We start from the raw sequence: 15,951 nt of genomic DNA, 5'->3' as shown, positions 1-15,951 counted from the left end.
TTGTGCATGAAAATTGAGGCTAGACTCATAACTGAATTGGATTTCGAAGAGATTTTGAAAACTTCAGACTATTCTAGATAGATTTTTGGTTCATTTGATAGATATCAAATAGATTGCAAGGTTGGTTTTCAAGTTGTGAAGTAGTGTTGGGTTTCAAACAAGACATTTTTTTTAACAAGATACAAGAAGCAAGTAGTAGTCAAATACAATCCAACTGAGGACAAAGCAACTCAAAGGAATGAGGGATTCTAGACCTTTAGTTTATTTAGATAGGTTTGGACATGTTTAAGACTCAATAAAAAACATGCTTTATCCCTAGGAACCAAAAATGGTAGGGAAGGCAAAACCTTTGTCCCACAACTTATGTGCATGCATGCACCTCACATAGCTATCTCACCCCCTAGAGGGCACCCATGTTTTTGGAGTATTCAAAGGGCTCAATAACATATACACTTAATGAACACCCTTGTGGTAGGGGTCAAGCACATATACCACCTTCTAATGCCTAGTAGCTTCTAACTAAAGTTTTTTACTTGGCTTCCATTCATATTAATCCTCGATGGCTTTGCAAGTAGAGTTGAGACTAGTAACCCACAGCAACATCTAAAAGTGCACACACTTTCTTAGCAACACTAGGGCTGGCACTAGCTTGTGCAATAGATAGAGCCTCCCCTTGATATGTGATATCAAGAATCAAGAGGAATAAATTAATATAGCTTTGGAGTCTTTCTCTCTACAAAGCTTCTTTATTATAGTGAATTGGAATCTTTGGTGAAAGGAGTGCTCTCAATTTGGTCATTCCTGGGGGTTGGATTACTCCAACAGGCCCTCTAAAGGATTGACTCAAACTGGTGGTTTGAACATAAGGGTCAAAAGTTTCTGATTTCCCTCAAGAGGAAAGAGCATAATCCTAACCCTTATTTTCTCACCAAAACACATAAAACATGTTAATCACCGACTTAGCTTAATCAATCTAGACTCATCCTTTCTAAATATTTTGATCTCCTAAAAGGAAATCATCATCTCATCATACAAAAGGATTAGCACTAGAGAACCACTAAGTTGCTTGCCTCCCTCAGATGTCATCTTTTAGAGGTTTCTAGGTTTTTGATTCACCCTTGGTCATGACCTCTAAGTGGTGAAGAACATAGTCCCCTATTCCTCTATCTTGCAACCTGCAATGTTCAAAAGCCCTAATTAGAATATGTTTGGAAAGCAAGAAAAAAACACATTGTTTTAGTGGGTTTTTTAATTGGTTTTTGATAATTGTATCTTTGACAGTGTCTTGCAAATGCATAGTCAGTTCATGTTTGGGAAAGTCTGTATAAAGGAGTCTTCATCCAACATCCTACAGACAACTGTTAGGCTACAAAAAACTAGAAAAATCAAAATAAAGATGCTTTAGAGAAAACACGTCGGTGAAAAATGATAAATAACATATTGAAAAATTGCATCTTAACTGTGTTGTCTCAAGATTTTACGTGAAATCTTGCGTAGGTCCACACAAGCTCTTGCACTTGTGTGCATGATAAAATGAGGTGCTATGCTAGAATCTATGCAATAGGACTCTTTTTCGCATGAGGAAGTGGTCAAAAACTAGAAAAACCCTCAAATATTTGCATGAAAATGAGATTTTTCGTGCAAAAATCTTGAAGACTATATGAACAAGTATGACAGAATGATGAAAATGTCAAAAAACAAGATTGATGAGGCTAGAAAAATTATTTTTCCCAGCCCTACGGTGGGCCCCAAAAATGTATGTGTAGATTGTGGGCCTCTAAACCTCACACATACTTCAACATGGTTATTAGATGTAGAATCATCCTGGTATAAACATGGGGTAATTTATCCAAGAGGCCCAATAATGTGACTTGTTTCCTTCTAACTAGAAGGATTATGCCTATATGTTCTCAAAATGAGCAAGCAAGCAGACCTTTCTAGAATGAAGGATTTTATGTAGAGTATGATTATGATATTAATTTGTATGAAGTGTAAACATTAATCCAAGAAATAGAAGATATCAAGCTAAATGTATGCATTCTTAATCTAAAATGATATCAAATGCTAAACCAAGTGTAAAAGCTAGAACTTAAATGAGTAGTTATATTTATAGCAATTCAATACAATTCAAATTCCGACCTCTAGAATGAGGGATTAGGGGTCCCTTAAATAGAATCCTAGAATTGATCAACGATCAAGATCAATTTGGATGGACAGTTAAGATTAAAGAAATGATTCAGTTAAAATGGAAACTTCCTTATGCAGGTGAAGTTAACTGAGCTTTTCATGAGTGTGATAACAAGTTAACTGAATTAATTCCAATTTGAGGGATAGTTCACTTAGAGTTTCCATTTTAGAACTAAAGAGAAGATTTTGAAGATTTTATTCAATTTAATAAAGTGAGATATGACCTCATAAATGCCTTTTTCATTTAATTGAATAAATCGCATTCAATTAATTAAAGTGAGCATGATTATTAAATTAAATATTTTTAATTCCTTAGTACATTAGCCTTAGGATATAATTTAATTTAATTAATGTCTAAACACTTCAAATTAAATTAAATCTTAATCAATAGGTTTAATGTGACTAATTTGAGTTAGTACTTTAGGAATTAAATAAGTAACCTAATTAGTGTATATTGGGGTTTTTTGTATTTGACAATTAAGTCAAGTAGTGAAAATTAGAATAAGAATTGCCTAGTAAAATAGGACTTAGAATTGATTGAAATAGACTAGAATTGTTTAACATGGAAATGAGCCAATTTTGGGGTATTACATGTGGTACACACTATACCTGATATTGCATTGGCAGTTGGCATAGTATGATTCTAAGGTACCTATAAGGAACTAAAGAGTATGATTTATGGTATAAGAAAGGAGGCAATTTGAGTTAAGAACCTTTACTTATGCATATTGGGTAGGAAGAATTGATAACAAAAAAATTAGTAGTGGTGGAGCATTCTTTCTAGGAAAGAGATTAGTATCTGTTGAAGTTCATGAACGATCAAACCCACAGCTCCTAAGAATCACTACATGCAAACACCTGTTATAGAAAAGAGAGGCAAAAAGCTATGGAGGTAGGAATTACCAAATCCATAGATGAGACATTCTTGATGAGCAAAAAAGAGAGATTGCTATAATCAAAAGAAATTTTCTCAAGTTAATGTTTATAATGAGAGATCGTCCTAATAAAGGAGATCAAACCCCTAAGAAAGGTCTAACCTAGGTTGCATCAAAATAATTAATAAAAGAATTAATTATTATATGCCTAAATTTTAGCTTAAGCAAATAGAGTTAATTAGGAAATATATAATTACTCTAACACCCCCCCTCAAGATAAACTTAGGGAGTAGCTAAAAACCTAGAAACTAGTGCTGAAAGTAGAAATGGGTCTAGGTAACAAACAAGGCCTGATGAGTTACCCAAGCACAACCAAATCTCTAAAAAGAGGAGAAATAGAGAAATCCACATGGAAAAAACCCTACTCAAAAAAGAGATGGAAATAATGCTAAAAGAAACTAGTGAAGGACTGAAGAAGCCTCCAAACTAGGGAATGTCCCAGAAGATAGGAACAAAAGATGATCATGTAGAACACCACTAAAGAATGTAGAAGCTGCAAAGCTCTATCGAAAGTAACTACTGATCTGAAGAACGTCCACTAAAATAGAACCTGACTAGGTGGAGAAGACTATAATCTACATTGAATAAGGAGGCACAAAAAGGAAAACAACTAAACTTGAAGATGCAGATGGTATGAAATACCAAAGCTTGAAGAATTGATCAATCGAACCAAGGAAGCATGAGAAACAACAGAAGAACCCCCCCTAATGTAGACAAGGGTGAGGTGACAGAAAACTAGAAAAGTGGGCCAAAAGAATTGCATGTCAAGGAACCATGATCAAGGTTCTCAAAAGAATACATAAGTTTGTACTGAGGTGATCAATCTTAGACACATCACGAGGCTAATGTCATAGAAGGGACACTCACTAGACAAAGGAAGATTACAAAAAAAGGTAAAACATCAACCCCCCATGGCACTTTATAATGAGTAGTGCATGTACAATAGGTAACAATACATAATGAATACAAAGAATACAATAATCTATACGAGTTTCCTAAGATGACACTACTTGAATTAGAAGGCAAAACAAGGCAAATAACCAAAACAAAAATATAGATGCAATATGACACTTTATCTTCATGTGTTTTCAAGAATGCATACAAATGATGTCTACAAAGATTAGAAATGGCATATGACTAATAAAAAAGATAGTATAAGTCATGATGAATCATCTGAAGTAAAGAAATCGATCTCTGGACCTGAAACAACCAAGTTATCCACTAGAATGCAAAAATGTAGAAGATTGAATAGAATGTACTTGGAGAAAAATTTGGAAAAAAGACTAGCTTCATAGGAAAGAGCTCAAAAAGATCTTTCCAATGATATAAATAATTCCCTAATCCAATATCGGATGCTCAAGATATGCCTCCAAGAGTGCAAAACTATACCCATTACTTTGATAGTAGAAAAAGTCATCAAAACCGCATCAAAATTGAAAACTATCTATACCACTATAATAGGCTCAGAACCAACTTGTTGACAATATCTTGTTTACTAAAAATAGAGTTTGTATGCCCAAGATATGAGAAAAAAAGAAAAGCTAGGTCCAAACAGAGGCTAAGGAGGTGATAGGAAGTGGTGATGTAGTGCTGACATGGCACTGATGTCAGCAAGTGACAAGCCCAAATTTGATGGTCAAATGGCCATCAAGGCAAAAAAATTCTTTAAAATTGACCCCTGTTGAAGAAAAACTCCAACCTCCAAAAGCAAGAGCCATAAAACTAATGGTCAGCACCAGATTAAAAATTGATGGCTAGGTAAGAGTACATGTGTTTAAAAAAGATAAACTCTAAATCCTAGGCAAAAATAAATCAATTCTGCCAAATAAGTTTTTTGCAAACACTCAAGCCCACAAACTATTGAAAAAGGTCGAGAGAGTGAGTGGATGCTGAAACCAATCAATGGAATTCCAAACTCCCACAACCAAAGAGACCAAGCGAACCCATCGAGAAAGTCTCGCAAAGACTGCCAAAATCCAAGTCACAATTACTATGTGAATGGGGCTAGGTGAAAGGAAATGTCAACATAATAGACACAACATTGGGTACAATACCAATCAGATGCCTATCACCAAAAAATGACTAGCATTTGTCTCCAAAAAAAATTGATGTGAAAATCCACAAATCATGTTTAATCAAAACTACAAAATCTCTGGCCAGAAAAAGCTCCAGTAATGATGGGAATTATCAAAGAATTTGTAGTCCAAATCATGGTGCCAAATTACCATGAAAAACATTATAACCACTAATGGAAGGAGAAATCATTATCAATGGGGAAACCACCAAATGTAGACAATACTGCCGATGAACGAAACACCATCAAAAGAGGCAGAAAACTACCCACTGAAATATGACCCACATACTATGCAATACACCAAAGACTCTAAACTCGTCTTTTACAATGAAAAGAAAAATTGCATCCTTTGCTTAATGGAAAAGGTTTTTCTCTCCACTCAAGGTGACATGTCACTCCAATAGTAGATGCATCCATCAATTTCAACAACCTCCATGTCGGTTAACATAATACTAGGCAATAGCAATGAAAGTCATGCCCAACACAATAGATTTTAGAGTCTTCTCCACATTAGTCACTGCCAAAAAGGTCCCTGAAAAAGAAGACATCCCACAGTCAACTGTTGGTGTAGGTTGAGCCACAAAAATTGCCTCCAAATAAAATGCCCATGAAAAGTCTTACTGTGCCAGTGAAGGGAGAGCAAATGAATGCATGTGGAGGGAGCCCACTCCAAAATGTGAGCTCCAATAAAAACATATAGATCTAGAGAAATCATACACACCATCACTATTATATTGGCTCCAAAAAAGGGGGATGAGAATCATGATGAGAAGCTATTGCACCAACTAAGAACAAAAAGAGCATTTAGAGTCCACAGAAGTCCACCAAACAAAAGGTTGTAAATTGCCAAGAAATAGGCGTGATGCTTGAAGATGTTAAGCCAATTCACCTACCCAAAAATTGGAGTCCACCACTCAAGATGAGTTCATCCAATGTGTAATCCAAATCCACTAGTTTAAATCTACTCCCAAACTACTGAGAAGACATGAAGAGAGAGCTAGATGGGGGCTTACACAAATATGCTCACCAATCTATAGTCATTCTTCCAACATCAGCCAAGCTTAAAAGCAAAAGAATGTATACTGATGGAGGTGGGACCATGTCCAAATTAGGGGTAGCATTGGACCATAATGGGTGATGCCTAAAAAATACAAGGCAATCTTGATTGTACAAAGGACGCTGAAACCCATCATCACCAATAAAAACAAAAAATGTGTCCTTTTCTTAAAAAAACTTTACATTGAAGTTTTTTGTTAAAACAAAGAAGAAAATTGCACTCTGCTCACAGAGACAAGGTGCTGCCAAAGCAATTATATGGGGAGTCACCTCAATTTTCATGCTTAGGGCAAAAACAATTTGGGTACAAAAAAAAATTCTTCAAATTTCAACAGTGTTCAAATTGGACATATTTTATATGGAAATGGGGGTTTTTGAGTGCTCTAAGCTCAACGATGATGTATGTTTTTTCTCAAAGTTCCTTGAAAATTAGTGCCCCCTAGATCCAATAAAAAAAAACCTCTAAAAACATAGATCTAAAAATTGATGTCAAATCTGATGCCAAATCTCTCATGAATAGAACAAGGGCATGAAGATTTGAAGCTTTGATACCATGTTGAAGTTGATGAATGATCAATCCCACAACTCCTAAGAATCACTGCATGCAAACACTTGTTATAGAAGAGAGAGGCAAAAAGCTATGGAGGCAAGAATTGCCAGATCCATAGATAAGATATTCTTGATGAGAAAAAAAAAGAGATTGCTATAATCAAAAGAGAATTATCTCAAGTTAATGTTTACAATGAGAGATCATCCTTATAAAGGAGATCAAAACTCTAAAAAAGGTCTAACCTAGGTTGCATCAAAATAATTAATAAAATAATTAATTATTAGATGCCTAAAGTTTAGCTTAAGCAACTAGAGTTAATTAGGAAATATCTAATTACTCTAACAGTATCTTGGGCTAGAAAGAAGAAAAAATGTATTTCTCAATCAACAAAAAATGCATAATATGTTTTTGTAATGGTAAATTGTTCTAATATAATATGGATCAAGCAATTATTTTTTGGAATGAAGGAGGAAATCAAGGAACCAATGGTTATCTACTGTGATAACAAAAGATCAAGAAATATATCCAAAAACCCTATGATGCAGACAAAGACAAAACACATTACAATCAAGTATCATTACCTAAGGGAATTGGTTCAAGACAAAGAGGTGAGATTGGAATATGTGAACACTAAGGAGTAGATAGTAGATACATTTACTAAGGCATTACCTAAGGATGTATTTATGTATCTAAAAGGTAAACTAGGGGTTATTCCCCTATCTAATGCTCACTAAAGTAAAAGATAGTGATGTATTAACTGAGTTTCACTAAAGATCTATCAAAATCATGCATATTGTCACACTTTAGGTGTGAAATGTAGAACATATTGCATATGAATCAATACATAAAGGTACATAGTAACTTTATAGTAAGTATCCTTTAGCATTTGATGTCAAAGAGGAGGAGGGAGAGTTTTTTATCATAAAAGGAAAGTATTCAAATCATAGAATTTATAGAAAAAAGGAAGAAAATGACAAAAATACACAACAAAGTGATGACAGATGTAAGAGGAAGAATTCATTTGGAAGCAACTAGGATAAATCTACGCAAAATCATAGAGAGAGTTGGTATGGATGAGAATCAAAATGAAACTAAGGATATTATCCAGTTTCTCATACTTTTATAATTTTATGTTGACATGTTGTGTTATCATCAATGCCAAAAAGGGAGGTTGTTGGAAACATTTCTTCAAATTTCATGTTTCCATTGACGTTGCACAAATGTTAGTATTAACTAAGAAATAAAGAACTTGAAGTATTAACCAAGCATATTCATGTTAGCATGAATGTTAATGGTATTCCTTTGGGGGTATCCTAAGCATTGGAGAGCATGTAGCATAGTGGAAATGTTGCATTCATGACTATGTTTTTCATTGATGACAACATAGTATAGTTTCTATGTAGATTGGTAGAGTAGAAGATAAAGAAGGAGGTCATACTAACAAAGGTTTTATAGTCAGGTGAAGCATGGTTAAGGATATGTTCTACATTGTATCCTAATGTTGAGGTGAAGTGTGCCTGATGTAAGTCAAAGGTATGTGGAAGATATGGTTGATTTACACACTGAAGTACACAGATAGAATACTTGATGACAAATTTTAGATTATTGGATTAAAATTAAGATATGTGGAGTCATATAGTGATAGAGGAAAATTTGATGATGATGTTAGTGAGTGCACAATGTCAAGACTCTCACATGTGAGAAGTTATAAAGAATGTGATCCTATGGTATTGTGTGATTGCAAAAGAAATAATTATATAAAATTAGGATATGTGAAGTTATATAGTGATAGAGGAAAGTTTGATGATGATTTCAACGAGTGAACAATGTTAGGAGTCTCACATGTGAGAAGTTATAAAGAATGTGATCCTGTGGTATTGTGTGATTTCAAAAGAAATAATTATCTTATTGTGGTCCTATTATAATTAATTGGGAAAGCCTCAAGGCTAACTCAAGGAATTTGAGGATATAGTATAAAGGAAAGATGTTTTCCTTTTTTGAAGGTAGTAGTGTGTGTGAATTTCTATTGGAGAAGTGGGAACAAGAGAAAAGTATTTGGTAAATGTGATTAAGTGATTTAAGGGATTATTGGATGAGAAGTTGGTGATTTGGTATCAATATCAAAAGGAGATGTTCAATCTGGTTGATAGGACAGAGCAGGAAAAAATAAAGTATAATTCATTTCTATTATTTTGCAAAGAATAATACATAGATCATTTGGATAGTGGGTTCATTGGTCTTCCCCTTGAAGCTGTTTGGACAATGGGTCCATCTCCCTTTACAACTCCTATTGGCACAACTCCTAATAGGGTTGGAATATCCTAATAAAGATTCAAATTATTTTAATAGGGACTAATATGTAGCTAATGTTTTTATTGAGTCCAAATAGGGTCCATTCTCAAACACATAATATTTATATTAGTACATCATTTTGTGGGTACCAGCCCCACCAAGGTTTTCCCTTTGATCAAGGGTTTCCCTAGTTAACATATCTGGTGCTATTGTGCATGAGCATCTTGTTATGGTTGTTGATTATATTTATCATATGGTTAAGGTTTAATAATGTTTGTTAATTTTTATATTAGTTGGATAATTGAATTACCCCCCTATCTTAATTATATTGGTGGACTTTATACTCTCGTAGTTGCTATGAGAGCCTCATGTCCTTGAAGAGAAGGCTTAATATCTTTGGGAGATAAATGGGAAGTCTCTTCAGAAAAGATAGTCCTAAGTTTGATATAACTAGAAAGAAAATATGAAGAGTTGTCTACTATATATGGCTCTAGGATATTGGCTCTTGAAAAATAATGATAAAGATATTGTGAAAGAAGAGAAGCTTGAATAATATAGTGAAGTAGAAAGAGTTTTGATTATGTGTAATATGTGAGCTAAAGAAGCCTTACTAAAAGCCCTTCCTAAGAATGAGTACACTTAGGCAAAGTCACTACATACATCTTGTAAGATTTGGAAACCTTTAGAATCTAGTTTTGAAGGTGATAAACAAACAATAAAATAAAATAAAAGAATTGGATACACTCATTTAAATATTCTAAAATGATGAAAGATGAATCTAGAAGAAGTAATATTGGTAGGATATTTGATATTGTTGTAGGAATAAAATCATATGATAGATCTAAGGAAGAATATGAGATTGCATGGAATATTCCAAAAACTTTGAAACCACCATTCAAACAAGAAACACATGATTTAGCTATTAATACCTTGTACTGATAGATTTTTTAGGGAAACTTTGCTTGGAAGATTTGAAGCAACAGAAGCAGGTTTGAGATAGTTTGGAGAATCGACAAGAGTGGATACATATTTCAACTCCTTAAGTGTTCATCCATGCTTGTTTGTTAGAATATATAGTCCACTAATATAACTAAGATGGGGGGAAAGGGGGATGGGGGTGAATCAATTATCCAACTAATATCAAAATTATCAACTTTAAAAAAAATTAATCATATGAGTAATATAATTAAAAACCACATAAAGATACTCATACACAATAACACTAGATATGTTAACTAGGGAAACCTTTGATCAGAGGGAAAACCCTAGTTGGTATAGTACCCACAAGATGATGTACTCATATAAATATACCTTTTCAGAGGATGGAAACTATTAAGAGTCTATAAAAACATTTAGTACATTTCAGTCCCTGTTAGGACACTTTGAATCCATGTTGGGAGTTTTTAACCCTATTAAGAGTTGTGTCAACCCTGTTAGGAGTTGTGGAAGACAATTGGACCCACTGCCCAAACAACTTCAAGTTTAAGACCAATGAACCCACTATCAAAATGATCTTTGTATTATTCCTTGTAGAATAATATAAATTTAATAGTACTTCATTCTTCTATCCTACCAATCAGATCTTTGCTCCTTTTTATCTTGTAACCAAATCACAAATCTTGCATCCAATTATCCCTTGGATCACTTACTTGCATTTACCCATCACTCTACTCCTTTTCATACTTCACACCTCATATAATAATTGATACGTTTTACAAAAAAGGAAAACATCTTTCTTTTATACCATATCTTCAAAATAATTAATTGAGTTGGCCTTGAGGCTTTCTTAGTTAATTATAATAAGATAATTAAGTAATCACAATTACAATAGCATTATCAGCTCACAGTCTATACAAAAAAACACACATGAAATACTAGGGCTTATTCACTTATTAACATCGCCAACAAATAATCATCTCTTACTGGTTGAATGTGCATCTCTTCATTACATCTTAGATGTAAGCAAAAAAAAACCATTAGGAACTACTTTCCCAATACCTTATCTTTGAATTGCTCTCAATAGATTAGGTAAAACTTTTGTATGTCTTTGACTTATGTGTTGTGCAATGAACCACATCATCAAGATATTGTATTGAACATGTCCATGAACACACAACACCAGACAAGAAACACCTTATATGTACAACTATAATATCTCTCTATTACTTTTCCTATCTCTATAGACTTACTACTATGCTTACATTGATGACAAACACAGTCATGAATACAACATGTCAATATTCTCCAATGTTTAGGATACTCTCTCAAAGTAGTATCATCAACATTCATGCTAACAATCTCCCCCTTTGGAATTGATTCCAACATAGATGAAAAATATATTTAAGTTTGAAGAATACCAAAAATACTTTGCAACTATTATTTTTTTTCTCATCTTCTCAAATCCTCTTCATTGAGCAAGTTTGAAATTGTTTAGAACATTGTACTGTTCTTCTTCTTCTTTAGGATCTGAAATAGTTGTTCACAATAAAAAACTCACAATACATATCTGACCCATAGATATATTCCTTCTTCTTCTTTACATGAATCTTTCTAAATCTCCTTAATAAAGTAGATATTTCTCTCATACTCATACTTTTCTTATGGATTCTCTCCCCCATACAACTAGAGAGTGTTTTTCATGCATATTCTCTCCCTTATTGACATCAATGAAAAAGTCCTCATTATTTAAATTTACTTCTCCAAGTCTTCAACCAAATCAAGTATCCAAAGATACTACTCAAGACCGAATACCAAGAGTCCTCAATGACTTGGCTCATCATACATACTCCCCCATATGGGAAGCATCAACATCTAGTGTAGTCTAACAATAGTGCTCTATATCACTAGACTAATGCACTTACTGTATCATCTACTTAAATTTACTCAAATTTTCTCAAATGTATCTTTAGGTAAGGGCTTCATAAAGATATTTGTAATCTGATATTTAGTACTCATATACTATAATTTGGTCTCTCTTTTTTATTGCTTTTTATCTCAACACATGATACTTAATAGATATATGCTTAGTCAAAGAATACCATACATGATTCTTAGAAATACTCAGTATATGTGTGTTGTCATAATAAATCATAATAGGTTTTACAAACTTAATTCTCATAGCCTACAACATCTATTTCATCCACATTACTTGGTTACAATTATTTGATGTTGTAACATACTCTACATTAGCTATACTATGAGAAATACAATCTTGTTTCATTCTTATCCAAGAAACCAATCTTGCTCCAAGGAAAAATTCTCTAGCACTAGTGCTCTTTCTATCATCCATACCACCTACCCCATCTACATCAATATATGCATATAGGGTAAAATCATTTGATCTATCACACCAAATTCCATTGTTAGATGTTCCTTTCAAATATCTGAACATCCTTTTTACTATTGCATAAAGATAGTCCTTAGGATCATCTTGAATTATAGCTATAATCCCCACTACATTTTCTATATCTAGTTTAGTGTGAGCCAGATATTGTAAACCTCCAATCATGGATCTGTACTCCTTCTACTTAATTGCATGTGTCTCATCCTTGTGAGATAACTTCTAACAAGTTATCATAGGTGTACCAATAGTCTTAAAACTTTCCAATCCAAATATTTTCAATAAATCTTTTAGGTACTTAGCTTGTGAAATAAAAATTCCATTAGTATGCACATTTATCACTTGCTCCATCATTTCCTACAAATATTATTATTATCAACAAACCATTCTCAATTTCTTTCAAATACAAGTTACTATCTATCATACCTTTAGAAAATCCAAGCTTTGCCAAATAGCTATCCAACCTTGCATACTAGGTTCTTGGTGCTTGCTTCAGATCATATAGATATTTCTTTAGTCTACATACCATGTTCTCGTCTTTTGTTAAAATAAAACCTTTAGGCTCCTCAATATACCTCTTCTTCAAGTTCTCCATTTAGGAAGGCTATTTAACATCCATCTGATATACGTTGAACTTCTTATTCACTGCATAAGCCAAGAACATTCTCACTACTTCTATTTTGGGTCTAGGTGCATACGTCTACTCATATTATATGCCTTCTTGCTATGAATATCCCTTGCATACAAGCCTATCCTTGTTCCTCACAACTTTGCCTTGCTTATTCAGCCTATTTCTGAATACCCATTTGGTTCCTATCACCTTTTTATCTTTAGGTCTAGGAACTAACTCCCATATTTCATTCTTCACAATTTGATCTAATTCTTCCTTCATTGCTTGAATCCAATAATCATCTTTACATGCTTCATCTTTGTTGTTAAGTTCAACTTGATAAATCAAACATATCTCTTCATTGACTCTGTTTCTTGTCATCACACCATTTTCTTTGCTTCCAATTATATTCTTTGTAGGGTGATTCTTTGTTAGATTCCTATTAGGGGTAGGACTTGGTATCTCAGTTCTTATCTCATATCTAGGTTCATATCTCTTCTCTCCTCTTTTCTCAATAGTTAACACATCATTTTGCCAATCATTTTTAGTCTCAAAGAAAACTTTTTCATTTTGTGTAATGATTCTAGAATTACCTTCTTCAATAATAGTTACTAGAGAAATCTCTTCTTTTACTTCCTCTTTCTTAACAATTTTAGACATATTATCTTCATCAAAATTTGAATTCTTTCTAGATTTACTCTCTCATAGGAAATATCAATGAAAAATGACCTAACTCTTTGCATGTCCAACAAATTAAAAATTTCATACCTTTTGGCTCTCTTTTCACAAGTAGATCAATACCTCCCTTAATCTTCTTGTCTTCTTTGCATAAGGATCTATTTTTGCTTATGTTCTATTGGCTTGGTTTTCCACCCTTTATGATAATTTTTTCCTCACATTGAAAAACCCTAGTTGAATTTCCTAAAGGTCTCATACACCCTCATTTGTGTACCCTAACCCTAAAAAGTAATTAAGTATAATTTGCAAATAAAATGTGTGGGACATGCTTACCTTAAGTAATATTTGCCCCAAGGTTACTTTATTATTTTCCATGGATTAAACATTTTATTTGTTAAGCTTTCTCTAACTATAGTTATGTTTCTTAACTGTTTTATGAAGAACTTTAACTATGATAGTTTGTTTTGATCAGCCATTGATCTTGGCAAGATTGATGGTTAGCACATTCTTGCAATGAGAAAATGCATGGGTTTTAAGTGAAGTGGGAAAGTGCCTTTGTACCATATAGCCTTTGCTGATAGTGGGTCTCAAATGTACTACAAAGACTAAAAGCTTGTTAGAGCTTGTCAATACTTTGTCAAACCTTTTTTAGAGTTTTTGGAGAATTGTCAAAGCATATTTGATTTCCTAGCAATATCATTGGTTAAAAAAATGTAGTGGGGTTCCCTTTTGATGTCACATCATTTGGTCATCAATCTTTGCAAGATTAATGATCAACACTCCACCACTTTGTGAAGATACAAGGAATTTAACTAAAGTAGGAAAGGGCCTCATTGACATGTGATGTATGATGATGTCATGGAAGTAGTCTCTAAAAGGTATGACATAGTTTGTGTTGTTAACAGATTGTTAGACATGCTGGCACAAATAGGAACTGTTGTATTAAAAAATTAGTGGGAGATCTTAAATTTTGATTGGCTTGATAATACTATTTTCAACAAGTAGAAGGACAGACTTTTGTCTTATGAATCGGTGGTGTATACGAGGATTAGTAATGCAAAGAATAATCAATATAAAATCAAAAGTATTCAAAAAACTAAATAAATGTAACTTCAAGATAGACTAATATGAGTTCTCAATTGAGAATATGAGCCATTAATGGGCTCTCTCAATGAGAAGCTCTCTTGTTGAGTAGCTTTGTCTAATTATATAGGATGTATGCTCGATTCTCCAAAGGCTTGAATGGTGTTCTTGATGGATTTTAGCTTGGGTGAATGGATTTGATGTAAAATGGCTTCTCAAAAATGGCATTACAGCTTTACTTCATGATCAAAATGGCATTACTTTTTTACTATGGGTGATTGTGTTAAAATGGCTTGGGAGAGGATTCCTTAAATAGGCAAAGGGCTTGAGGGATCAAGGGCTAGGATGCAAGGATGAGAAAAAGCTTATGGAAGGTTTAGATTGAATGAGAGGAGAGCACATGGATTGTGCTTCTTCACAGACAATTAGGGAGTGACACATGTCATAGGGTCATTAGTTAGAGCAAGAGGGGTTGAGGGGTCAACAAAGGAGGCTAAAAGCTCATAAAGACCCTCATAATGGCTTATAAGAGCAATGAATGGGATTGTAAGAGTCATTTATGGCTTTGTGAGCTTCATAAAGTTTTATGGTTCGGATATTTGTGAAAGAATTGAGATATTTTGACTTGGGTTGGATTAAGAAAGTCTTAAGCTTAACTTAGGAATGTGAAAATGATTAAGGCTTAGATTAGGCTTGGGTTAAGATTAGATTAGGCTCGTTAGAGATGGGCAAGTGGATGGCATTTAATGAAGGTGGGTGAAGGAGGACATATTGGTTGGCTTTGGATTGGGTTAGCAAGTCTTAACCCATGTTTAGGGAATGTGACAAGGTTACGGGGGGATTAGGATTAGGGTAAAAGATAAGGATTGACATATTCTAGAAGAGTCTAGGCTTTGGATGAGGATGAAGACTTTCTAGAAGAGTTTAGAACTTCCTAGGATGAGGATAAATAAGGTTTTTAGGAAATAAATATAAGTTTTATTTATTTCAAGAGTTTGGGTTGAGGAGATATTTATTAAAATATTTTTAATAAACATGAGGATTAATATTTAATCTTAATTAAATATTTTGAGTTGGGATTAGGGGTAGGAAATGATGGGATTAGCCTTTAATCGAAATTAAAGAAGGATTAGAAGATTTTGGAAG

Source organism: Cupressus sempervirens, chromosome 2 (assembly GCF_028749045.1).
Source record: "Cupressus sempervirens isolate cs-2001-9-10 chromosome 2, ASM2874904v1, whole genome shotgun sequence".
NCBI classification, from domain to species: domain Eukaryota; kingdom Viridiplantae; phylum Streptophyta; class Pinopsida; order Cupressales; family Cupressaceae; genus Cupressus; species Cupressus sempervirens.
Note: the sequence above shows the minus strand (reverse complement) of the source record.